Below are 26562 nucleotides of genomic sequence, written 5' to 3'. Positions count from 1 at the left end.
GTTTTTCCAAATGAAAATTTTTATGAAAATCATATATGCAACGTAAAGTTTTATTTGATCTTTGGTATTTGTTTGCTTGGTTTTTATACTATCACACTCATAACAACTCAACTATATTTTATAAATTTACATTTATCATTTTTCTTTATAGAAGGGGAGTGGGATTTTAAGTCAGTCGTTTGAAAAAGTGTTACAATTTAAAGTTTCATTAAAGGTTAGGATGAGTCGCACTATTTTGCCGACATGGAATATCATTTGTTGAAAACTGTTTTATCGACTATTATGTTGAACTATTATACCATGTTTACACGAAGGTCAATATACCTAATAAGGACATATAGAATCTACATTTTCCCTTAAGACAAACCATGGCGCAATTTGGGTCTATTAAACCCAGTGGGTTAATCTTTGCTGTTTGCATTAACCATTGAGAGGGTTTAAGTAGAAGTCCGTTGATTTTTGTTTACATTTTCAACCTGTTTCTGTATGGCGAAACAAAAATATGTGCGAATGAAACACGCCTATTCATTTTCTTACCTTACATACAGAAACAGCCTGTTAAATTTTATTATTTATATTTATTAACTTTATCGAAGAAATTTGTTTGAAATCTTAATTCTTTCCACATTTTTATATGTTCATCATAGTTTCTTCCTTTTATGCCATTTTATCTGCAAAACATTGATTTACTTTTTCATATATATTTAAAACGCAAAATGTAACGGACAACTCGTAGAAACAGTTAACTTTTTTGATTAGAGTTGTTTTTTATACCGTATACCACAATGTGGAAAGGGTATTATAAGTTTGTTTTGGTAAAAATGCATGTAACACCGCGAAATATTCGTCGGAGACCCCCAATGTGGTATACCAATCTTCATATCTCGACGAGATAAAGCGATTTTGAGATGTGTGTCCGTCCGTCCGTCTGTCCATTATAAATTGTAAACACGCTCCAGGCCGCAATTATGGACCGATCGTCACGAAATTTTGTATGCAGGTCGAGTTCAGATCAGAATAGATCCCTATTCTATTGGTGATGATCGTGAAATATTTAGCGGGCGAAATGGACCAAAAACATAATATTTATCCAATTTTCTAGCGGCTCTGTAGGTCTCAATAATAGTCCGATCAACGCGTAATTTTAAATAAGGTGAGAGTATATCACAAAGGAGAGGCTTGCAATTGGAGATGGCGATCGGATAATATTTAGAGAGTTAAATGGACCAAAACTTTTGTGTGAAAATTGTGAAAAATTTTAATATACAGCTTATATAAATTAATTCCTGGAAGTGACATTCCGGACAAGTGAGATATACTTGAAAGTGGAACCCTTGACCTTTCAATTGATGGCAATTATGTTGGTGTGCATGATCAGATAACAGAGTTACAGCCTAATAATTCCGTTATTTGTTTGCAGTGTAATAATAAACTCGCTAGAAGTCGCAATTATACATCAATAGTCACGAAATTTTGCACCGGGTAAGATTATAGGTCGAAAAAGATGCCTACAATTTTTAATGATGATCTGATATTCTTTAGCGGGTGAAATGGGCCATTACTTTTGTATGAAAAATATAAAAATTTTATTTTTTTTTTCGGTTTTTAATTCCTTCAGGATATATATATTTCGCAAAGTAGCCTACATATGGTAAAAGCTACTGACCTTTCCTCTGATGTAAATTGCAATAAGTTTTTGCTAGATAATGGGCCTACTGCCTAATATATAATGGGTTCTGTGTAGAGAACCACATTTTTATCCCATGCTACCTATTGTCTCTCCAAAAGTTTATGTAACACCACGAAATGTTCGTCTTAGACCCCTTATTTGATATGCCAAAATTCATATCTCGACGAGATAAAGCGATTTAGCGATGTGTGTCCGTCCATTAAAAATTGTAAATAAGCTTAAGGCTGCAATTATGGACCGATTGTAACGAATTTTTTAAGGAGGTTGGGTTCGGGCCAGAATAGAAATTATTAGTTTTTGGTGATGATCGTGAAATGTTCAGGGTATGAAATGGACCAAAAACAAAATTTTAACCAATTTTGTAGCGGCTCTGTAGGTCAAAATAATAACCCGCAAAATTTTAAACAAAGTTTGAGTTTAACCCTGCAAAAAGCTCTAATGCAAACGGGGTATAACAGAGGTTTTAAATCCAGTTTGGAACTGATGTTTACATTTCATTTACTAATTGTTTCCCCCTTTGTACTGAGCTTTCAAGTACAATGATGTATTATGACAGTATTATGATGTGCAGGTATGCAGGTCGGAACGGTGTTTCTTAAGACACCACTTATAGAGATGTTTTACATGGTTGACACGGTTGAAAATACACCTCAGTGATGTTGGCGACATTTCCTGAGTATTTAAGCCATGTAAAACATCCCTATAAGTGGTGTCTTAAGAAACACCGTTCCGACCCGGCGATAAACAGTATCCAATATCATTGAGCTAATATGAAACGGAGTGCACTCTTTGATATGAGATAAGCCTCCCTTGTCCCTTCTAGGATGTTTGTGGAACAATTATATGTATTATGGCAGCTAAACTTCATTTACACTGTCTCCAAGTGTTTTGCGCAAATAGGCAATTAAATGCTCATTTATTTGACAAATATCCAATGGTATTGACAACTTAAATGACACTTTTTATTAAAACCTGTTTGATGTAGGTAGATACGATAATCAGCTGCCATTCCTGCCTTTTTATCTCTACGGAATAGGATTGTTGGAATCAGGAGTTTGTTAATGCTACTAAGCGATTTTTTGGCATGCAGGCTTTCCTGAATTCTGTAGCAACATCTAGGTATCGTGAGAAGTTGAGTGAAATTCCATTTACCCAAGATTACTCAAACCTAAAAACGAGATTGAGGGAATGCAAGATATTAGTTATCAGAATGAAGCGCGAAGTTTTAACCATTTACATAGTTAACCCACCAGATTGCGATTTCGACCCCTGTTTTTCATGACGTTGACTCTGGTGGAGTTATACACATGAGGAATACAAAGAACAAGAACCAACACGACCCCAAAAGATAGGTATTTTCAAACCAATTTTCCTTAAACAATAGTTATGGTGTTGTACTTTTGGATAAATATTTTGGCCGATACCGATCTATAATTTGTTTTTAAATTGCAACTCCATAAAGTCTTGGTCTATTTTCTAACTACAGACGCAAAAATATCTCCTCCAACGCATATAACATAGTATTCAGCGTACTGTTCGATTGTCTGAAATCTATAGTCAATGAAATAATCACATCATTGCATCTTTAGACGTGGCAAATGCATCATCATACACAAATTTGTGGAAAAGAGTAAGGAGTGTTAGATTTACCATCTTATGTCCACCCAGCAAACCAATCGTACCGATATCGTAACGAAATCGGAACAAATTTCGGACGTTACGTCCGATATCTGATCCGAAATCCTAACGATATCTTAACGAAAGTTGTATGGAGTGGTTTACACAATTTCGGAACGAAATGTCTGAGCGATATCGGATCGATTTCGGTCAGAATTCGCAACGAAATCGGAAGAAAATCCTTGGGAAATTCGGAATTCGAATTTTTTCCTCCGAATTTTCGTACAGATTTCTGAAAGATTTCGGAATAATGTCGTATGCAAATCTGAGGTTCCTTCCGAACTTTCGTAAAGATTTCTGTACGATTTTGGAATAATTTCGTATGATTATCGAAGGAAAAATTTTTTTCTGATGCCAATTTTTTATTGATAAATTTTCTTTGTTATGTTTTTTATTGGAAGATTATAATTTCAAAGATATCTAATGATTTTCACTGTTGTTATCATTTTGTAGTTATAGTAGAACAATGTAAACTTTGTGTACGAATATGTTGAGTCTATCAGCACTAGCTTGAATTATTATATGTTGCATTTATATTTAAAATATTTAAAAAATGTATATGCGAATTTTATAACCAACCATTTTGTTTTTCGACAACAAACTAAAATGTTGCTTGTTAGATATATACAAAAGGTGGTTGTTGTGCGAAGGGAAATTTGTTTCCGACATATCGATCCGAATTAGTAACGAAATCGGAAGAAAAACATTAGCAAATTCGAAGGGAAATTTACTTCCGACATTTTCTCCGAAATCGGAACGAAATCTGAACGAATCCCCCTACGAAAAATCATATAGAAATCGATACGAAATCTGAACGATTTTGCTTCCGAAATTGTTCCGATATGTCGGACATCCGACATTTGGTTTGCTGGGCAGTTCGGCTTTGCAAAGCGGAATCAAATTGCACACAAGTCGTATTTAAAATAGAAGTTAACCTCTTTAATACAACTCTGATTACCTCGGAAATGGAATCAACAATAATGGAATCTGCAATATTTCAGATAAAAGTCTGATTAATAATTATAGGACATGTCATAGGTAGAGTTGGGCAATCTCGTTCAATTGAAAGATCCGGATCACTTTCCTCGTTCAAAAACGAATGAGTAACGTAATAGAAACCCACCTGTAAAATTAAGTATACATAGTTTTGGTAAAGAAATTACCGGTGTCCATTGAACGAGGTAGTGATCCGGATCGTTCAATTGAACGAGATTGCCCAACTCTAGTCATAGGAACGAATTCCGATCGAAAGTGGAATTAATTCCGTATTTAGCTTCTTTTTCAGGAACCGAAATAATTTTCGGAATAAAACCACTTTTGTATACTTCCCGTATTATTAAATGGCTATGAAGCATGGCCTCTTACAAAGAGGCTGGGTTTACAGTTTTCAGGAGAATAATTCTTCAAAGACAAAACAATATATTTAATTTTTCAAAAATTTATCAAAGTATTTTTTGACAGGTAATGACATATTTTGGGTTTTAGCAATCCTCTTTAACCACTGCCTGAATTTAGGTTATTTTCTCCACCCAATCACTGTGGGAGTTATCGTCCAATATCTACGCAGCTCTCTGATTTGGGCAAAGTATATGAATCCTATAGATTAAACGGCTGAGGGTTCAAGTCAAAGACAAAAAGTGTTCTCAAGGACTGTAAATTTGGTTTTAGTACGCATGATTCGCTGTCTCATGCCTTTGGATTTTCAAAAGCCTGACTCGGTCTGACATGAAGCCATTTTGTTTACGATGGATCTGGGAAGCAGATTCAAGTTCAAGGTCGGATAGTCGTTTATAAGGAAACGAGTTGTGAGAGCCCCAGGATTCTCTACAGTGTCCCGTGCTCTACAACATATTTGTCAGCGTCATGCCCCAGCGCTCTGGACCTCAGTACTAACGAAGACGACAATTATACCATAGATGCAATCGTAGAAGATGGTATTGAGTGTATACCGCCGGGCTATGATAAGCTAGGGGCAGCAATAAACCTGCTGATAATATGATATCTAGGACTGGAAGCGACAGGAGCAACGCGTAGCCGATTATAACTTCCATGGTGCTTCCTGGAACTGAATCTTATTTTGGGACTCAATCTTTCCGATACCAGCTACTTTAGTTGGCCACTCTAAAATATTCTTGAGTTTTTGAGTCGTTAAGTCAGCAAGCACGAACTGGCCTACGAAAAAATTAGATCGCTATAATCAGAATCGCAAACTTCGACGAAAATTTCAAAACGACCTTCGAACAGTTTTTAAACTGCACCTAAGCGGAAACTTTGAATTTTTGTGAGGGATTTTTGTAGGATTTTTTATAGATTTTGGATCCTTGTCAGGAAGCATGAACTTGCTGTAAACAGGACAACAAGGAGTATCTATCGTTTCAAAGCTATCCTCGAACTACGCTTCAACTGAATTTAAATGAACATTTTTAACTTTTATGAGGAAGGTATACGAAGGCGTTGCCCAATATAAACCTTCTTCAAATTGGATGTAAAATTTTACGATGTGCAATGTTTCGGCCAAAACGGGTATTCAATTTGTAAGGTATCGTGTTCATTAGCCATTTTAGTTAGTACCGGCAAGTGAAATAGGTTAGATGAAAATGCCGTTCTATTGATTACTGGAACATTATACTAGCAGTAAACATCTATTTATCTATGTATGTGTTTTTAATTCTTACCTGGAGTGGTCAAATTCGGTATTTCAAGATGTTCTGGTACCCTCTATTGAAATCTTGACTATACGCTATGCTTTATAGCATTAGTAACGGATTTTCCAATAGAGAGTTTAGAACATTGATTTTAATTTATGGACGCAATCCTACACTTATAATCGAACTGTCAAAGTCAACTTATTCAGTAAACTCAAAATTTTCTCATGATAAAGTACACGAACAAACAACGTCTGAAAAATTGTAAAAATTTACTACTAAAATTCGGAGTCGGTGACCTCTACTTTAATGCTCGTGATTTCGAGGGCGTTTCGTGATTTTGCGCGGAATCAAGCAAAATTTATCATGATTTCGCATACAAAAATGAAATCATCTCATTTCGTGATTTCAGCGAAATCAACATCGAAATCACAGTACACATGATATACAACCCTGTTTTTGCCTAAAAAAGTACCAAAAGTTGCAACACTTTTCACGTATCACAATAAACAAGGTAGAGGGTCAATTGCTGCAACAAAAAATGTTACAGCCAGTTTCCGTATGTCGAAAGAAGAATGTGTGCGAATGAAACACGCCCGAACTTTAGTTTTCGAAATAATTCTACCTTTGCTTTTGCTTCAAAACAAAAAACAAATTTTAAAAACACAAGAGTTTGGACGTGTTTCTTTCGCACACATTCTTCTTTCGATATACAGAAACAGGCTGTTAGTATCAAAATTTGTAAACAATTGTGAAAAAATATTAAATGACTCTGCTACAATGCTATTTTCCATTGTGTTCCCGTAATTTTTTAATGGTAATGTTAGAAAAAATAGCGAATTGCTTCCCCTTACAAATTTCTTAAAAAATACGGGAACGGATAAATGACGGAAATTGCAAAACTCCAGCATAAATGCAAAATCAACGTATCAGCTATCATATTAGATGCCAATGTGCATGCTTGCTGCTATTTTCTACTAGGCCAAAATTGTATGGCAGAAAACAAGAGAAGAGGGTGTTATTCGGCGCTATTTTTGTTTATAGAAAAGTGCAAGTCTTGCTAGATTTCGGAGTACTAGAACGCATTTTTAGCACTAAACGGGAAAACTACTGCAAGTACTAATATTGTGCAGGTTCTGAGCACAACTTTTATCTATTAAAATTTATTATTATGATATCTCAACGATAAAATTATTTTTTATTTTTTCATTTGTTAGTCCTATACACAATTAATACGATGTATAGATAGTTTCACGATAATTTTCCAAATAAAGTTGTAAAGTTCTATATTGTCGTATATTTTTGATGATTAATTCAATTTACAACAACTAGTTTTGAAAATTCATGTTCGATCAGCTGCGCATATGCATTTACCTTGATCATTGTGATATGTTTGATATCAACAAGAAATAAGTGTAAACACCGGGGTGTATTTCAGGATTTCGTAAAATCCAGTGGATTTTGGAGCGCAAGTGTAAACTTGGCATAAGAGCGTTAACTCCAATGCTTAGTTTTGGTTCTATGGTGAAAATCCACATGTGCTTCATGAATCAAGTGTTGCACTTGTTTTTGAGACACCAAAAATTACAGTCATTAACCGTGTAAACATGGTATTATGCATCAATGATGTTACTACAGATACTCAATTGCCAATAACAGCGTATCCACAGTCGCACGTTGTTATCATGTAGACTTGTTGGGTAATGCAGTTTAAACAGTGTAGGGGTAAAGTTATTTCAACAATGTCATCAATTTAGCGAGTTTTCTCAATTCTAACTTCAAATTGTAACACTTTTTCATTTGTTGTTATGTATTAGATATTATGTGTATTTTCAACTCAGGAATAATGCTTGAAAATTATTTAAAATGTTATAACGGAATGAAGATCGATTGATAATTTAAATGCTGAAAAAAGAGAGATAGAGTGATACCGAGAGAGAAAGAGAGATAGAGGAAAAATTCATTACTACAACCAGGTTTTATTTACTAATTTTTTGTCACAATTTTGCATTTTTTTCCATTTTTGAACTAGCAAAAGGCTTAGCATTTTTTCTTGTTGTTGTTTCACTAAATAAGTTGGGGAGAAATCAATAAATTCCATGTTACTTGGTTTTAAAAAAAAGCTTAGCTATTTTTTGTTGTTTTTTAGATTTTTTAATTTGTTTTTTAGAAAATTAATAACAATTAGTAAAAGGTTTGTTGTTTGTTTTTTTTTTGTAGTTTCTTTGTTGTTAGTTTCTCTTTGAGCCATTTTCTTTTGTGTTTTTGAATTTGTTGCGTACTATACAGAGTAGAATTCAATTTGTCGGTAGTTGTAGCTGCTGCTGTAGATCTTGCAAAGGGTTAGCGTTTTAAACTGTTGTTGTGGGTGTTCCTGTTGTTTTTCGGGTTTCACTTGAAAAAATCGCGCCCTGTCGGCTTTTTTAGTGTTTCTTTTCTGTTCTTTTTAACGATGTTGAGTCTAGAGTTGTTTGTTTAAGCTCAATTTTATTTTGTATAATGCCAATCAACCTTTAGTGTTTGTTTTTGTTAAGCTTTTTAGTTCTCTATTAAGTTTCCTCATAGCGATTTTGTAATGTGTTGTAGTTGTAGGTGGTGAATGTAAAGAAATTTCGTTTTGGCGATTTTTCTGAATATTTTTTTCTATTCTGAATAAAATGAGACGAATGTGTGAAAAAATATTTTTGAGGATTTTCGGTGTTTATAACTCGTTTACCAAATGAGTTGGGGTGGTGGTTGGTGTGTTATTTGAATTCTTGGCGTGTTTCGAGTTTTTGTTAAAAAATTGAATAATTTGGTTTGTTGGTTTAGCAAAAATTTTAGTTTTGAAAAAACATTTATTTTCTTTTATATTGCAGTTGGTGGTGTTTGAAAATTGTTCTTAAAAAGTTTGGTGCACGGTGCATAATTGTACTAAAATATTTGTTTTTATTGTTCTTATCATCATGTTTTGTTGCTCTTAAGTTGTTCTTGTTTAAAAGGTGTATTATTATTGTTGTTAGTTTCAAGAATTGTTATTGTTGTTTTACTAGTAAATTGTATGTAAATATGAATTATTTATTCTGCTTTTTATGTAAGAATTTTCATATTATTAGTAAACCTCTTTCTTGTTATGTTATTTTACATGGGGCTTCATTTGTTTTAATCTTCTGCTTAGGAAAAGAAGTATTGACTTTTTTGTTTTATGGTGGTCGTAAGGGGTTTTTTAGTTCTATTTAATTCTGATATTCTAAATTCTATATTTTCTTTTTACAAAAAAATTCTAAGATTTTTTTGGTATGTTGTTCCTACGGTTATAGTTACCTATATCTTCTCTACTATGACTCGTTTTGTTTTTGGTGGGTTTTTGTTTAGGTTTCTTGTTATCCTCTTAGACCTTTTTGTGTCTAAGTTTTGGTTTTTAACACTACAATATGTGTATTCTGAGCTGTTGTTTGTTTGTGTTGTGGATGAATGTCAAACGTAAATCAATTCAAATCAAGACCTTAATCTGGGGTGTTTTATTGTATGAATCGGGTTAATTTACTCCACTGGTAATTAAAATTGTAGGAGGTTATAGGTATTGGGAGAAGGGATATGGTCTCAATAAGTTCTCTTATAGGGTTTTTAGTATAATTTGGCAGTGATTTATTTTTTGATAATTCGATATTTTGAAGTATTTGTTATGAACCTCGAATGTGTTTTTTTTAATAATTCGCGTATAACTTTTAAAACTGTAATCAATAAAAAAAAGCTATCATTGCAATGCATATTAAAAGTGGAATGATAGAAAATTAAAAATGTTAATATAAGAAAAAAACTTGAGAAATATGGGCTTTGTTTCTGATGAGTACGACTTCTAGTCTCATCACAAGGTACAACGCGTTATACTATTGAAAAATAAAGGAAACGCCGAGTTGATGTTGCGCGTTTCCTGGTTCGAAGGCAATTCAACTTATTTATAATGTTTTCTTACAACTATACTTTAAAATATAAACTAAACATTAATAGAAAAATGCACGCTGTGCCTGATAAAATGCATAATTTACGACCAAGAATTTGTTATCACTTACATATATATCTATACACTTTTCTAACAAAGACATTTCCTTTATTGATTACAAATTCTATCTGACTCCAAATTAGAAAAGGATTGACTGCACAGTTACAAAATATTCAGAACTTCATGACGGTCATTTGCATAGCTCTCATTCCATCTGGTGGATTCTATAGTCTAACGAAAGTGCTTTTCAGTTTCTAGAAAATCAGTTGGTTTTTTATGTAAGGCAGTGGGGTATTCTACAATAATTTGTTAGGGATCCAAAATCGACATTTAACATCAAACGATATATAAAACCATTTCCGTGAAAAAGTATTTCTCACTGATAACCTAGGCTGAAAGAATCTATTATCGACGGAGATGATCCTAATGAAAAGATCTTTGAATCGATGGCTACTTGTCGAAAATCGATCTTATTTATACAAAAAAAGGGTTGCTGGGATATGCGATGTAACTATGCAAGTTTCGCCACATCTGACGTACATAGATAAGGTAAGGACTTGTGTAGTTGCAAAAAAAGCTTAAACTTTTATATATATCTAACACGATCTCTATATAATAACAGCGGAGTATATGTTACAGCGGTAAAGATGAAAGAGTGCTTACACGATGCTACCATCTTCTCATCCACCTACATGCCGTTTGAAAGTCCTACTCACTAGTCCAAGAAGTGAAGAGTTTCGTTAAAGATATGGAGATCACATACCTCATAATTCTAGAATGTGATGACAATGCTCAACATTTCCAATGGGGTAGCAGCGACGGACAAAAAGGTGAGTCTGTATTCAAGGTTATATTAAAACAAAATCGTAGAATATGCAGTTCACTTTTTATAACAGAATCAGGAGAGGTTATTGTAATAAATCTTGTTAGCAAGGACGAATCGCTCATAATTGGCTGGAAAGTATCCGATAAGTGCTCCTTTTTCGGTCAGGGGAAGATCTACAAAAAACCGATTGGAACAAATTTGCTCAACTAGTAAACTCTAAGCTGCTGGTATTACCTTACAACAGCCATCCAAGTCGATAGCGCTGTGAAGCATGTAACAAAGGTTCTCCATCATTAAGTGCCATATCGAATTAATGAAGCCTAAACGCAAAATCCATCGGCAGTATCAAAAGACATACTCCGGTCTAGAAACTTTAGATCTCTTAGCCATTACCCAGTTCCACAACTGCATGGACCACCGGGTAAAGTGAGTCATCGAGGAGATCATAACCCTTTAAATCATATACCACATCTGACATACATCCCCACAACGACAAAGTCCAGTCGCACACTTCCAAAAGACCACAGACCGATCAGCCTATCTTCATTTCTATTGAAACCGTAGAAAAGGCTTCTGGACCTTGGAATCAAGGCCAGACTTTAAAGTACTGTTATAAATCCTACCCAATATGCCTACATCAAAGACAAATCCGTAGAATCCACACTAAATGACGTCGTAGGTTTTATAGAGAGAAAATTTAAAGCTCAAACTATACACTAGCAGCGTTTCCTGTCATAGAAAGAGTCTTTAATAAACTTGAATCCATCCATAACTCACTCTCTAACTCACTCTCTCTATGCTGCTCAGCAGCAGCATAATCAACTCAAACATCAGTGAAAGTTTCATTCAGAAGCCTATCACCAGTGGCACACCACTAACTGGTTATCTATTGCCACTGCTTTGGCTTCGAATCAAAACAATCGCTTATGCTGAAGACGTGGTCATAATGATTAGCTAGAAGTTTCCACAGACTCTATAGGAACTTATACAAGGAAATCTAGTCAAACTATTGAGGTGGTTCAGTTTACGAATAAGAGAAAAGTCGAACCATTCGCCTTACCAATGCTGGACGGAGTTACCCTTGAGCTCTCGTTAGAAACCAAGTACCTCTGTATTATTCTGTACCACCAATTAATGTGAAAACGGAATCTTAGAAGCCTATCACCAGTGGCACACCCCTAACTGGTTTTCTATTGCCACTGCTTTGACTTCGAATCAAAACAATCGCTTATGCTGACGACGTGGTCATAATGATTAGCGAGAAGTTTCCACAAACTCGATAGGAACTCATACAAGGAAATCTAGTCAAACTATTGAGGTGATCCAGTTTACGAACAAGAGAAAAGTCGAACCGTTCGCCCTACCAATGCTGGACGGAGTTACCCTTGAGCTCTCGTTAGAAGCCAAGTACCTCTGTATTATTCTGTACCACCAATTTATGTGAAAACGGAATCTCGAAGAACGTGCCAGGAGAGGAATAGCTCTACATTCCATTGAGTTCCATTGGCAAAAGCTGGGGGCTCAGATCACAGGTCATCCATTGTGTTTCCCGATCATCGTACTCCCAATTCTTACATATGATACTATGGTAAGGTGGAATGCTTTGAGCAAATCATCGTATCTTCATTACCTAAAGAATGTCCAAAGATCAACGGTACCATAAATAGCACTTGACGGTCATCTACTGAATCTTGCCGAGCAGGATCTGCCAGGCAAGAGTGTTTTTCGGCTCAAGCGGATAAATTCATGACTCAGCTCTCAATATGGTCACGCTGCAATATTACGGCGATACGGGCTACCACTGCGATCGGGGGATATCGACCAAATTAATGTACATAAACTTCCCAGCGAGGCCTGGACCCACAATTCCCCACCTCTTCTCGGTATAGAGGTATGTACCGATGGCTCCAAGATGGAATCGGAAAAAGAACTTACTTACTGATAAGGGACATAATCGGACCTGTGACTATATACATTAATAGTCAAGCAGCCCTTAAAACGCTAAAGTCCCTCACTATCTAGTCTGCGGCGATTTGGACTGCAAGTACACCTTGGATACAATAAAATCAATCGTTACTTTGTGTTCTGTTCCAGGTCATTGCAACATTGAAGGAAATAGACTGGCGCTTTGCTGGTCGATATCAACCGATATTCACTTTATGCCATTGGTGTCCAAAATAAATGAGAGAGAATGGATGGGATAGTAATGTCCCTTTGTTAAACAATGGCTGGTATGGCTCTCATTTGAATTCGTTATTCTCTGTTGTTACGACAACGTGCAGGCGTAGACATCAATGCTTTAAACCTAGCTGTAAGGGTCCAAGGCAATCTGTCCAATCCTCACCAATCGAAGAACTATCTCTCTGCTTTTCATGACGAAATTCGACCTCAAACTAACGGTGGGAATAATTACGGGTCCCTGCAGAATAATATCAAATGAAAGAGGTAAAATTGCTGATTACTGCAGAATAAACAGAACCCTTGTTATGTCGCTGTTTAATGCTCATGAACCGGAGACTGTGAATCATGGGTGAACACACGATCCAATCTCTGACAACATTCTAACAATGAGTCAACAAACCTGTATCTCCTTTACTTGCCAAGGTTTTGAAATGGCTGCAGCGAGATGGAAATACCGCACCACAATATATGGCAAACTCTCTCCCTCTCTCTTCGTAATACCTACACCCTTTAGTATCTTTCTTAAAATGCTGTTATATCTTCCCCCAGTTCAAAATATCTATTGTCTATAACTTAGTTATTTCAGATAAACACTGTCAACTACGACAGTCGCGCGTCCTTTAGCCTAAAATAACTTTCGTCGTTGATGGACATTATGCATAAAGCCTTGCATGTACAAGCTTACAAGGTGCAATTGATTCAAGAACTAAAATATCTTAACCATTTCAAACGTCGTCAGTGTGGTCAGAATCGTGGCAAGAAATGATAACTGTGGATGATCAATTTTCGAAGAAAATCATCTACTGCGGTGAGACAGATTTCTTCAGCTCAGTGAACTCGTCGTTAAACAGAATTGTCGCATATGGACGAATTAGACGAATCCAAATGGATTGTCGAAAAACCATTGGAAGCACAAAGAGAGACTGTTTGGTGCGGATCTGTAATTCATTTCACTTCATTCTTTGGGTTTATTTAAAGTCGATAATACCCCGGTTACACTTAACCGGATTAACCCAGTGGGTTTGGATTTCAAATGTCAATTCCATAGCGCAAACGTCAAGTAAATTTCCTCGAAGAGGGAGTGTAACCGTACTATAAGCCAGTCTAAAGATGAGATTTTTCCGATAATAATATCGATAACCGAAGGTTCTAAAAAGTTTCTATTCAAATTATGAAAAATCCAAGCTGCTTTTGGGAGAATTTCCCATATATGGCCCTGAAATTTGCAATTCAATTTGAATATCTCTCAAATAAATGACGTATACGATTGGCCTGTTCCTGTACTTAATAAAGTAGTAAAAGTCGTAAACGATTTTCATATAAATTTTGTGTACGGGAACGCAAAATGTGTAAAAGTGGTAAAAATTGTAAAGACTTTTTAGTTCTGGAACAGAGCTGATGTTAATAAGATTTAAACTGTTACTCAATAAACTCTAAATTGACATCACCTAAAGGAGTAGATTTTAGAGGTGTCGGTAATAGCGTTATTTGGTGGTGAAGTAAGAGGACCAATATTATCGACATTTTTGAAAATGAAATGACCTCGCTTCTCAGAGGTTTAGAATATTTCTTTTGTAAATTTTGATAATTTCATTGATTACAGATTTAATAAATACAAAGCCTTTCTTAATATTTTAAGTTTAATTTTTGATATATAAGGTAAATAAATCGTTATTTAAAAAAGTCTATGAAAGATGCAAAGAATTTGGAAATTATTTATACTGCCCTATGCCAACAAAAATGAAATGTAATTTTCTCAATTTTTTTGCGAGTGAGTGTTGCGTGAAATATGCCTAAAATAAAATGTGTGTAACAGTGTGGTGTGAACATTTATTCTATTATTGTGTGTGTGTGAAAATAAAATATTGTTGTAATATTTTACTATCATGGCTATCACTGTATGAACGTTGCAATATATCAGTTCATTCGTTGGGTTTCAAACTTCTTCTCTAGCTTGTAAATCACAGTGGGATAGAAGTTGATTTGTTATAAAAAAACTACTAATTCATGCTGAATCTGCAAACCTATTAAGAATGTGTTTCTTTCTTTCTTGTTTATCAAAGGATCTTCCATAACACAAAAATAAATAACACAGAAAAATAAAGAAAACTTGAATTTTGTTTAAAATCAATCAATTGTATTTTTTTATTATTTCGAATTTTATTTATGTTTTAACAATTTTGAACAGTTCTTGTTTTGTTTAAAATAATACAACAAATAACAATTATCATATTTTTTATTAATTTTATAATATTTATAATATATTTTTTGGTTTTAATATTTTTTTATATAATTTTTTTTTTTTTTTGAAATTTTGTTCGAATACAAGAAATAATTAACAAATTATAATAATTAAAATTAAAAAAAAAAACACATTAATGAGAATTTCATCCATGTGGAAGACCCCTTTTGAATAAGGGAGTTTTTAGCAAAAAATATATTTAAGTGTGTGTATATATTTTATTTTAACGAAGCTATAATACTATTCAAACAGTTTAACAATTTTAACATGAAGCTGCAGGTAAATTAGAAAACAACGATTTTATAAGCTAATTTTTAGAGCAAGAGACATTAGATCCAATATTACGTTGGTCTCTTTGCCACAATTTTATTGAAAAACGTTATCAGGCATTAAGCGTTTATGCAAAACTTCGAAGGAATGTTATGTGAAGTGAGACACTTAAACTTGGTGTAAAAGCTGGAGTAATCCAGAAAAGGCGAAGGCGCTTGGTATCTGTCCTGAGCAGCGTACGGAAAAAAACTTTATGAAACGTTTGTAAACGTTTCGTTTCGTATTTTCCATAAGAACAAAACAACACAATACCCAAGTTGACAGAACTCGATGTTTAGTTTCGTTTTGTTTACATTTGTGAGTGCGAACAAAAAGAAATATTAAGAGTTCTCAACTTCACAGCAACTCATAGAAAATGAAACCGTACAATGCGCTCTGCAAACGTTTGGTGGTTGATTGAAACATACACCGCAGTATATTCCAAGTATGTGTTAGCTTATAGGGTTGTTTAGCAATCAAATGTGTGTGTGTGTCTAAATGTGTCATTTTGATCAATTCGCACAGCAAACGTTTGCAAACGAGTCATTTTGTTTCGTTCGTGAATGAAACAACTCGGAACAGCATAGCCGAAGTAAATTTCAGTAATCGTACAGTTTTGTTCTTCTCCATTATAAAAGTTTGTGGTTTTGTTTTGTTTTGAGAACGATAAGATTCAGAAAAAATTAAAAGTTTGTGACTTTGTGTGAATGGTACGCGAATCGTTTCGTTTGTTTGCGTTCATTGGACCTGAGTAAAGTTTTATTGTAGCTATGTAAGCAACAAAATTTTGCCTAATTAACCACTAGATGGCATTTGCGATAAATAATGTGATACGTTCTTATAGCTTTCTTCGTTCATCAGAGAAGTATAGCTGAGTGCAACCGGGGTTGTCCTTAGGTTGTGGCTAGTGGAATCGGTCATCTCAGCATAAGTGGAGAATGTGCCTAACAGTAAATGCCGAATTTCCAGAATCCCTTGGTAAATGAGGCGAGTCCTAGGGCCTGAAAAACTTAATATCACAGTAACCCATAATAATGATATAATCTAGGAAAAAAATTGGGAGCCGGAGAGTCCATTACAAAGAAATGCAATCAATTCAACTCTGCATTATCAGTCAGCTAAAATTAAAGGAATATTTTTTGAAGATTTTATGCGGGAAATAATTAATTTTACTCATTGCTATGTAATGTTGGCAGGTGCTCAACGACAGATGTTCAAGAAGGACCTGGTGCGTCTAAATAAAAAACAACAACGCTTTCACTGAAGCGGCGAAGACGATGAGATCTGCCGAAGAACAGAACACTGCTAAACCATCGAAGAAGAAAAAGAGATTCCCACCCTTAAATATCCTGAGTAAACTATTTTCAAGATCCACGCAGAGGAGGCTGATCCTTAGTTAAATAGCCTGGAGGTTTAACCCCCCAGCGACACGACAGTACCATAAGCGACTCTCAAGATGCTCGTCTACTGGAGTACTCATGATTGAGATTACCCGATAAACCTCTATCGAAGTGAACAACAGAAGCCATGATTAAGAAAATCAATAAAAGTAACATACATATCGGCTTAATCCAAGACCTTGGACAGTAAAGAACAACTACTCTGGATGAAAGCATATAAGTTATCAATTTTTTTAATGCTCATAGGGAGACACGAACGAGAACATGTATTATCGGCCACAAAAATGTATGCTTCCATTTCTTTCCAGAGGTGCCAACGTCGCGCGCCACTATACTAAAACAAAGGAAATGAAAACATGTAACTGCCGTTCGACTGGCCGAGTGGATGGAAAGAGACCACCGAAATTATCATCAAATAGATCATATAGTATCAGACCGCATACCCGAATCAAGCGAAGTTGCCGTGTTATACATTAACATATCCTGATAGGAGATGTCAACCAGTTTGGTGGAACATAGAGCTGGCAAACCTCAGGAAAGTCAGCAAGAGGGCATACAACAAGGACATAATTTCAATATGTATAAGTGTGAAATTAGGAAGGCTAAAAGAAAATCCTGGATAATCAGCTGCATGATTTCGGAGAGTGATCTCAAAGGTTCCACAATCTATTGGGGGCACCAGGCGAAATTATGGCATACGGACAAACTCTGCTCTAGAAACTCTAGACCTACTGGCAAATTCTCACTTTCCGTAGCACAAGGATGTCAATTCTTATCTGCCTAGTGTGGATACGAATAGGACCTGCTCCCCCGACAGAGAATCTCATGGGACAATTAGTACCTTTTAACTCCATAAATGTCCGGATCCAGATGGTTTCATTCCTGCGAGGCGTCAAAATGCACCAGCTGTCTTGATTAGTAACTGAGGGGAATTTTCATGGCTTGTCTACTACTGACGTACGTACCGGCATTCGGAAAGAGGTTACAGTGGCTGGAAAGCCACGATCAGTTTTGACTGTCGATTTTTCGGAAATATCGATAAATGTCAAATTGCCCAGCAACCACAAAATATTTGCCTGATGACTGACAAAAATTAGCGGCCACATGGCAAGCAAACGATTATTTGAGCAAAACTGATCGTGTGTACTCCACTTTAGACTTTTGACTAAAAAAAGTAGATTAATCAATTAATCAAAAGTCGACTTACATATCCCTAGTCTGAATTGGGTTGGTGCTAAATCGAGGTCAATCACTATTAATGGACTTTTTTAATGGTAAGTGTGGAAAAAGAGAAAAGTACGGAAAGAAGAACGGAAAAATGGTAGATCTGGCATCAATGTCAAAAAGAAACATAAACAAGTAAAAAAGTATTAAGTTCGGCCGGGCCGAACTTTTCATACCCTCCACCATAAAATATTCATTCCTGTCCCCAACTTTAAGTGAGTACGTTAAAATGTCAGATAATGTACATAAAATGCTTCATTCGGGAGGCCCTTTTTTATGGTGCCTATATCTAACTTTTGACAATTTTTGGTGGGCTAGAAATTGGAAGGTACTGTTATATAGGGGTTATAATAAAACATGGGCCTATGTTGACAGTTTTTGATGGGAGCCTTTAATGTCAAATAACTCCTAATTCGGTTAAAAAATTTAGCTAGAATCCTCAAAATATCGAAAATCGGTACATAACGTGGGAACTTCAAATGTCATTAACAGCTAGTTCGGATGTATCTGGGCTATACGAAAATATGAACTTAAATGAACAATTTTTGTTGCAGAATTTTTGTTGACTTTTAAATTTCAAATTACAGAAAGTTCGTCCAAAAAAATAAAGCTAAGGTACGGAAAATCGGGAGGTTTGTTTTGGGGATATACAAAAAAATGGAGCTACGTTCGGTTAAACACTTTAAGTAAAATCCTCAAAGTATCGAAAATCGGGAAGTATCGTTATATTGGGGCTATGTTGAAAATTGTTGATGCAGATGTGTGGTGACCACTACAACCTTCAAATGTCAAATAACAGTTAGTTCTGTTAAAAATTGTAGCTAAAATTGCCAAATGGGCTACCGTTATATGGGGGCTATACCAAAAAGGAGGACCAATGTCCACAAATTTTGTTATATAAGTTTATTGACACCTAAGAACCCCAAATGTCAAATTATAGCTAAATCGGTCTGAAAATGCAGCTACAAACGTCAAAATACCGCAAATCGGGGGGTACCGTTATATGGGGGCTATACCAAAACGTGGACCTATGTCCACAAGTTTTGTTAAATAAGTTTAATGACACTTAAGAAATGTCAAAATATAGCTAAGTCGGTCTGAAAATGTAGCTAAAACCGTCAAAATACCGTAAATCGGGGGTACCGTTATATGGGGGCTATACCAAAACGTGGACCTATGTCCACAACTTTTGTTATATAAGTTTATTGACATTTAAGAACCCTAAATGTCAAATTATAGCTACATCGGTCTGAAAATGTAGCTAAAAACGTCAAAATACCGCAAATCGGGGGTACCGTTATATGGGGGCTATACCAAAACGTGGACCTATGTCCACAACTTCTAATATATAAGTTTATTAACACTTAAGAACCCTAAATGTCAGATTATAGCTACATCGGTCAGATAATGTAGCTAAAAACGTCAAAATACCGTATATCGGGGGGTGCCGTTATATGGGGGCTATACCAAAACGTGGACCTATGTCCACAACTTTTGTTATATATGTTTATTGATACTTAAGAACCCCAAATGTCAAATTATAGCTAAATCGGTCTAAAATGTAGCTAAAAACGTCAAAATACCGCAAATCGGGGGTACCGTTATACGGGGGCTATACCAAAACGTGGACCTATGTCCACAAGTTTTGTTATATATGTTTATTGACACTTAAGAACCCTAAATGTCAAATTATAGCCAAATCGGTCTGAAAATTTAGCTAAAACCGTCAAAATACCGTAAATCGGGGGGTACCGTTATATGGGGGCTATACCAAAACGTGGACCTATGTCCACAACTTTTGTTATATAAGTTTATTGACATTTAAGAACCCTAAATGTCAAATTATAGCTACATCGGTCTGAAAATGTAGCTAAAAACGTCAAAATACCGCAAATCGGGGGGTACCGTTATATGGGGGCTATACCAAAACGTGGACCTATGTCCACAACTTCTAATATATAAGTTTATTAACCCTTAAGGACCCTAAATATCAAATTATAGCTACATCGGTCTGGTAATGTAGCTAAAAACGTCAAAATACCGTATATCGGGGGGTACCGTTATATAGGGGCTATACCAAAACGTGGACCTATGTCCACAACTTTTGTTATATAAGTTTACTGATACTTAAGAACCCTAAATGTCAAATTATAGCTAAATCGGTCTAAAAATGTAGCTAAAAACGTCAAAATACCGCAAATCGGGGGGTACCGTTATATGGGGGCTATACCAAAACGTGGACCTATGTCCACAAGTTTTGTTATATATGTTTATTGACACTTAAGAACCCTAAATGTCAAATTATAGCCAAATCGGTCTGAAAATGTAGCTAAAAACGTCAAAATACCGTAAATCGGGGGGTACCGTTATATGGGGGCTATACCAAAACGTGGACCGATATAGCCCATCATCGAACTTGACCTGCCTGCAAGCAAAAGACACATTTTCCCAAAATTTCAGCGTCCTATCTACATTTTTGTGGATGCTAGAGTGATTACCACAGACGGACGGACGGACGGACGGACGTGCTCAGATCGACTTAGAATTTTACCCTGAGCAAGAATATATATACTTTATAAGGTCGCAAATGAGTATTTCAATGCGTTACAAACGGAAAAACAAACTTAATATACCCTCCATACTATGGTGGAGGGTATAAAAATCAATTTTCGTCTTTTATTTCACAGTTTTTTATTTAGTTTTGTCATAGTTCGACTTTTTCTTATATTTTTCGCCCATTTTTTTCATTGTGAAATAATCGTCAAACAAAAGTCGAAAAATCAGTTCTGCCATTTTTTACCTGCAGAAATTTTGCTGGTAGCCTGTGGTAGAAGAGAAAGCCATTTTCGCTCTCTCTCTCTCCACTCTCACTCTCTTAAAAATTGCTTCCAGTTTTGCCACTTTTCGGGGTTAAGGAACGCTTTACAGGTTAAAAATGGTAACAAATGGTAAAAATGGTAACCTCAGGTAAGTAAAGGAACACAGCTATTATTGCACCATGGTTGAAATATGAATCAATGATGCATTCACCAGCTGACAATCCAATTACCACAACAATATTTATTGAGCAAAGCTGTCAATCAAAATTATACATGTTGTTTGTCAGTCATCCACGAACATTTCGGTTGTTACGCAGTCAAAAATCGACAAAAAAACTGTCTCGAAACCGTTCGTTTAGTCGCAGAAATATTCCATAAAAAAGGATTACATGCTTAACGACCCCGCGGACGCCACGTTATTGATCATTGGCGGTATAACCCTAAAAATCGATGTATGGAAAAAATGTCATGCAGAACTTGGAACTCTGTAGCCTGAATGGTCCCCATGTTGCTGGTGGAGAATGTCACTGAAGCAGAGTTCCAACTATTCCCATCACACGGGTGTATGTTCGGACGCATAGATAGCAGCCCTATTACCAAACTAGGAAAGGTAAGCCTAGTCACTCCACTTTTCTGAATTTTTCTTGCTACCAAATCGCTAATCAAAAATTTCAGAAATAACTCGGAATCGGGTGTGTTGCTGCTATTAACAGGTCCGAAGAAGTCTAATATCATGAACACCGTTTTCAGACAGAATTATGACCGCCCGCTTTAAATCTAAAGTGATAAACGTTGCCCCAACTGAGTGCCCCTTCGAAGTGTATGATAAAATTCCTAGTGCAGACATAATATGCATCATGGGTGATGTAATTGCAAAGGTTGAATCCGACAATACTGCACTACATGGCTTGGGAACTCGAAATGATAATGGTTCGTGGACTTTTTCATTGCACGAAGAATGGTAATTGGTGGCACCGTCTTCGAACATAAAGACTGCCACAAGACTACAAGGACCTTCACATTGCCATTAGCAGACGTGTCCAGAAATGCTTATTGGATGTACGAAATAAACGAGTAGTTAAATTGCGAAAGATGAAGCTTGCAGTGTACCGAATAAACATAAACTCGATAAAAAAAAACAACAATTTTATTGGCAAACTGCGGGAAGTAACATCGAGAACAAATGTTCAACGTGAATCGATGGGTGCGGAAAAATGGAATATAAGTATAGACATATTTACGAAATGCGTAAAAGGTACTCTGAGTCCTCTGAGAAAAGGCAGACAAATATGAATGATAGACGATGCATGGAGCGTCAAGCCCTAAACACATCAAACGTTTGAGTAAAGTTGGAAGTAATTTCTGATAAAAGAATAAAACAACAATGGTAACATAGTTGGAATTTTTCTTTATTCTTTTATCGGAAATGACATCTAACTTTGCTCAAACGTTGGATGTGTTTAAGGCCTGGGTACATAAGCTACCTCGCCTGCATGCTTGCTTCGTTTCTGACATAACAAAAGTAAGCGAATAAAGAAGGCCGAGCCAATTTCGAACCAGGTTGCCATTTGCTTCTTCCTTTCTTAAAGAAACGTCGTCGCGTGGATTTCTTGCCTTTCGAATTAGGTTGCCCTTTTCTTCTTTATTCTTTTATTTTTATTATGACAGAAATAAAGCAAGGCAAGAAAGCCAGGCGACGTGGCAGCTTATGTATCCAGAACTTAAAGGCAGCTTCGCCTGCTTTCCTGCTTTATTTCTGACCAGCGTACGTAAAAATACTTTAAATAACATTTCCAATCGTTTCGTTTCGTATTTTCCATAGGAACAATACAAAACGAAACATAACCCACGTTGGCCGAGGTCGATGTTTAGTTTTGTTTTGTTTACATTCGTGAGTACGAACAAAACGAAAAGCGAAAAGTACTCAACTCCACAAGAGCGGATAGAAAACGGAATAGTACTAAACACATGTGAATAAATCAAAAACGTTTGGTGGTTGATAACATTCACTGTGGTATGTTGATGCTAACTTATAGGGTTGTTAAGCAATCACATGTGTGTGTGTCTGAGTGTGTCATTGACAATACGCACGGCAAACGTTTCCCAAAAATACTTGTCGTTTCGGTGGTGAATTAAAAAACTCAGCAAAGCATAGCCGAAGTTACATTTCAGCAATCGTACGGTTTCCATCTTTTTACATTGAAAAGTTTGTGTTTTTGTTTTGGTTGTGAGAATGAAACGATTCAGAGAAGCTGAAAAGTTTGTGGCTTTGTGTGACTGGTACGGGAATCGTTTTGTTTGTTTCCGTTCATTGTTTCTGACATAACAAAAATAAAAGAATAAAGAAGGCTGAGCCAATTTCGAACTATGTTGCCCTTTTCTTCTATATTCTTTTATCAGAAGCAAGGCAAGCAGGCGAGGCTGCTTATGTACTCAGACCTTAAAGACATAGGTACATAAGCAGCCTCGCCTGGTTGCCTTGCTTGCCTGCTGCATTTCTGACATAATAAAATAAAGAAGAAAAGGGCAACATAGTTCGAAATTGGGTCGCCCTTCTTCATTCTTCTATCAGAAGCAAGCAAGGCAAGCAGGCCTTTAAGGTCTGGGTACATAAGCTTCTTTGCCTGGTTGCCTTGCTTTCCTGCTTCATTTTTGACATAATAAAAATAAAAGAGGCCGAGCAAATTTCCAACTGGGTTGCCCTTTTCTTTTTTATTCTTTTATCAGAAGCAAGCAAGGCAACCAGGCGAGACAGCTTATGTACCCAGGCCTTTAGGGCTTCATTCAAAATCAATTGGAGGTAAAGGAGAAAATTCAGTGTGGGAAAACATGAGTCTCGCAACATTAACCCAGTACGAGTTGGAATATCGATTGCTCCATAAAATAGTGCATCCCTCAGTAAGTCAGAAGGGTCCATGGTGGAATAATAAGGTGTAGCGTCAAGTACAGCTGATCTTCATACCAGTTGTCAAAATGCGTTATTGTGAATAAATTCACATAAAATGTAAACAAGCAATTCACAGTAATGCATTATTGTGAGCAAATTTGACGTTTGACATGATTTGATGTAACACCTTCTTATTCCACCATGGAAGGGAGAAACTCAACCATATTGAAGAATTGGCAAAAGAAGCAGAACAGGCAGCAAACATTGGTGGCTCCCGTAAAGAATTTGTGGTAAAGCATAATATGCCCCTTCAACACGGTATAAGTCATGAGGCAGGGAATCTTCTCAACACCGAAGAAGAGCAACTTTCTGGTTGGAGGTAAGACTTTTTAAACCTGTTGAATGAGGAAATTAATTCGTTATTAATTAATTAATTTATTTATTTAATATGGAACAATTGCCAGATGCAGGAGGTCAAATCTATGCCTCAGTAGCCCAATTCTGTTATCTGGGAAACTTGGTGGACCCGGATGGTGGCACCGAAGTAGATGAAGAAACAAACATTAGTAAAGCTAAACAGCATTTGGAATGCTGACACTAATTTAGGAAAACAACAGCTTAAGCCTACGAACAAAGGTCAGAATATTCGAATCCAATGTCAAATCTGTTTTGCTGTATGGATGTAAGACGTGGAATGCAACCAACGGCGTTACTGCCTTCGCCGTATACGTATATGTATTTTTGCCGCGTGTAATAACGAACGCCGATTTCTTACGTCAAGTAAATAACATGGACTTGGGATCTGCAGTCCGAAAACGTAAATGGCAATGGGTTGGATATTTTCTTCACCGTGATGACAACAATAGAGGTGTTCCACAGAAGCCGAAATGAGATTTATCGGATTGACCTGGGATCAACTTATACCCTAGACCATGATGGAATAAGAAGGTGTTACATCGATAACACTCCTATCGGCCACTACCATAACCGATGAGGGATTCGACCCAGTCTGCTATGCAGACGACGTTATAATACTTCTGAGGGAAGAGCTGAATCAGCCCTAAAACTCTCGTACAACTGGCCTAGACTAAGAGGTCTTAACGTAAATCAAGAAAAAACGCAAATATGTCTTTTCACTAGGAAAACAAAACTGGGACACTTTGAAGAACCATATTACCTAAACAAGACTATCAGCATTTTAATTAAAGTAAATATCTGGGAGTAATCCTGGAAAGGAAACTTAAATGGAAATACCATATTCAAGAGAGAGCTAACAAAGCTTACAGATGTTGGTCAACCTGTAGAAGAGCTATAGGCTCCAAGTGGGGTCTTAATACTAATATGACACACTGGCTATACAAAAGCATAGTTAGACCTATTCTATTCTAACATACGCTTCAGTAGTCTAGTGGACAGCTATGGATAAAAAGTGTAATATTAAAATACTACACAAAGTCCAACGAATGTGCTGTTTAAGTGTAAGCGGCGCAATGGGGACAACACCTACGAGGGCATTAGAAACAGTTATATACCAATAGCAACAATAACATAATATTATATAATAATAGCATAATAACACCAATAGCAATCCAGATAAGATATGAAGCGGCCGTCGCAGGTATACGACTTAAAGCGATGGACGAGTGGATCAGAAAAGACCACGTAACATACCATCAAAACATTTTACGGGTAACAACGGGAGAGTCAATGGATAACATTGTATCGGACCGTATACCTGAAACAATTGTAGCTGCCTCATGCGAGGCAATAATTATAGACAGAGACTCGTGGATCGGCGTAACTCTAGCACAAATGCCGACTGGAAAATGTTGTTATACAGACGGCTCCATGCTATGTGGGAGAACGGGGCTGGGTCTTTTCATTAAAGAACCAGAGACCGAAATATCTCTTCGTTTGCCGGATCAGAATACGGGCCATCAAACGGAGATCCGAGCGGTTACAAAGTATCTGAAGTGGCTTGATGTTAAAACAAAACCAAATACTGTAAACGTCCTTACGGACAGTAAAACTGCAATCAAAGCAATACCATCCAAGACAGTAAAATCAAAAACAGTCTTGGATTGTATAAATTTCATCAACAGCTATTCTCAACATGGCTCGGTGCGTATAATATGGGTACCGGGACATGCGGGGAATAGATGTAATGAGATAGCTAATTCTCTGGCAAAAATGGAAGGTAGTTAGCAACAGTAAACATAGAGAACACAAAGCCACCGAACGTCTCACGTCTAGAGTTAAAAACTTGGGCAAAAAATGGAATAGGGAACACCACAAAAATCCTATGGGGAGACCCAAATGAGGAAAAAATCTATTACTGCTAGCTAAGGCAGAGTTGAGTAGACCTACAGGTCAGCTGGGTTTACAAGCTCATCTGCACAAGATTAATTGTGCAGACGCTGGAACATTTTCACTGCCAATGCCCCGCTTTCGCAAACATCAGATCCCAGTTTTTAGGGAATGACACAATACCAGATCTTAATCAGGCAATTGTAAATGACCTGAAATAATTACGAGATTTTGTTAAGGGCACAGAGTTCCTTAAATAAAATACGCTAGAGTCGCCTTGTTCAAGCAAACCTAGTCTAGAGCGCACAACAGGCCTACTTCTGGCTTAAGTGTATGCCCACCAGGGGGCATGTGGCGATGACTCGCCCCTCTT

General features: G+C 36.4%; 2 long non-coding RNA genes across 2 annotated transcripts in view; one reads left to right on the top strand and one right to left on the bottom strand.

Moving 5' to 3' along the window:
- LOC141400970 (uncharacterized) overlaps positions 1-26562 on the top strand; it is a 449243-nt gene that overhangs the window by 371995 nt on the left and 50686 nt on the right. The window lies entirely within an intron of this gene.
- LOC141400971 (uncharacterized) lies at positions 8849-14597 on the bottom strand. Its single transcript, XR_012412249.1, has 2 exons — positions 12232-14597; positions 8849-11927 (listed from the first exon to the last, which is right to left on the bottom strand). It is a non-coding gene; the product is annotated as an uncharacterized lncRNA (long non-coding RNA).

Source organism: Musca autumnalis, unplaced genomic scaffold (assembly GCF_047663935.1).
Source record: "Musca autumnalis isolate F117 unplaced genomic scaffold, ASM4766393v1 scaffold_4, whole genome shotgun sequence".
NCBI classification, from domain to species: Eukaryota; Metazoa; Arthropoda; class Insecta; order Diptera; family Muscidae; genus Musca; species Musca autumnalis.
Note: the sequence above shows the minus strand (reverse complement) of the source record. Positions and strands in the feature narration are given on the sequence as shown.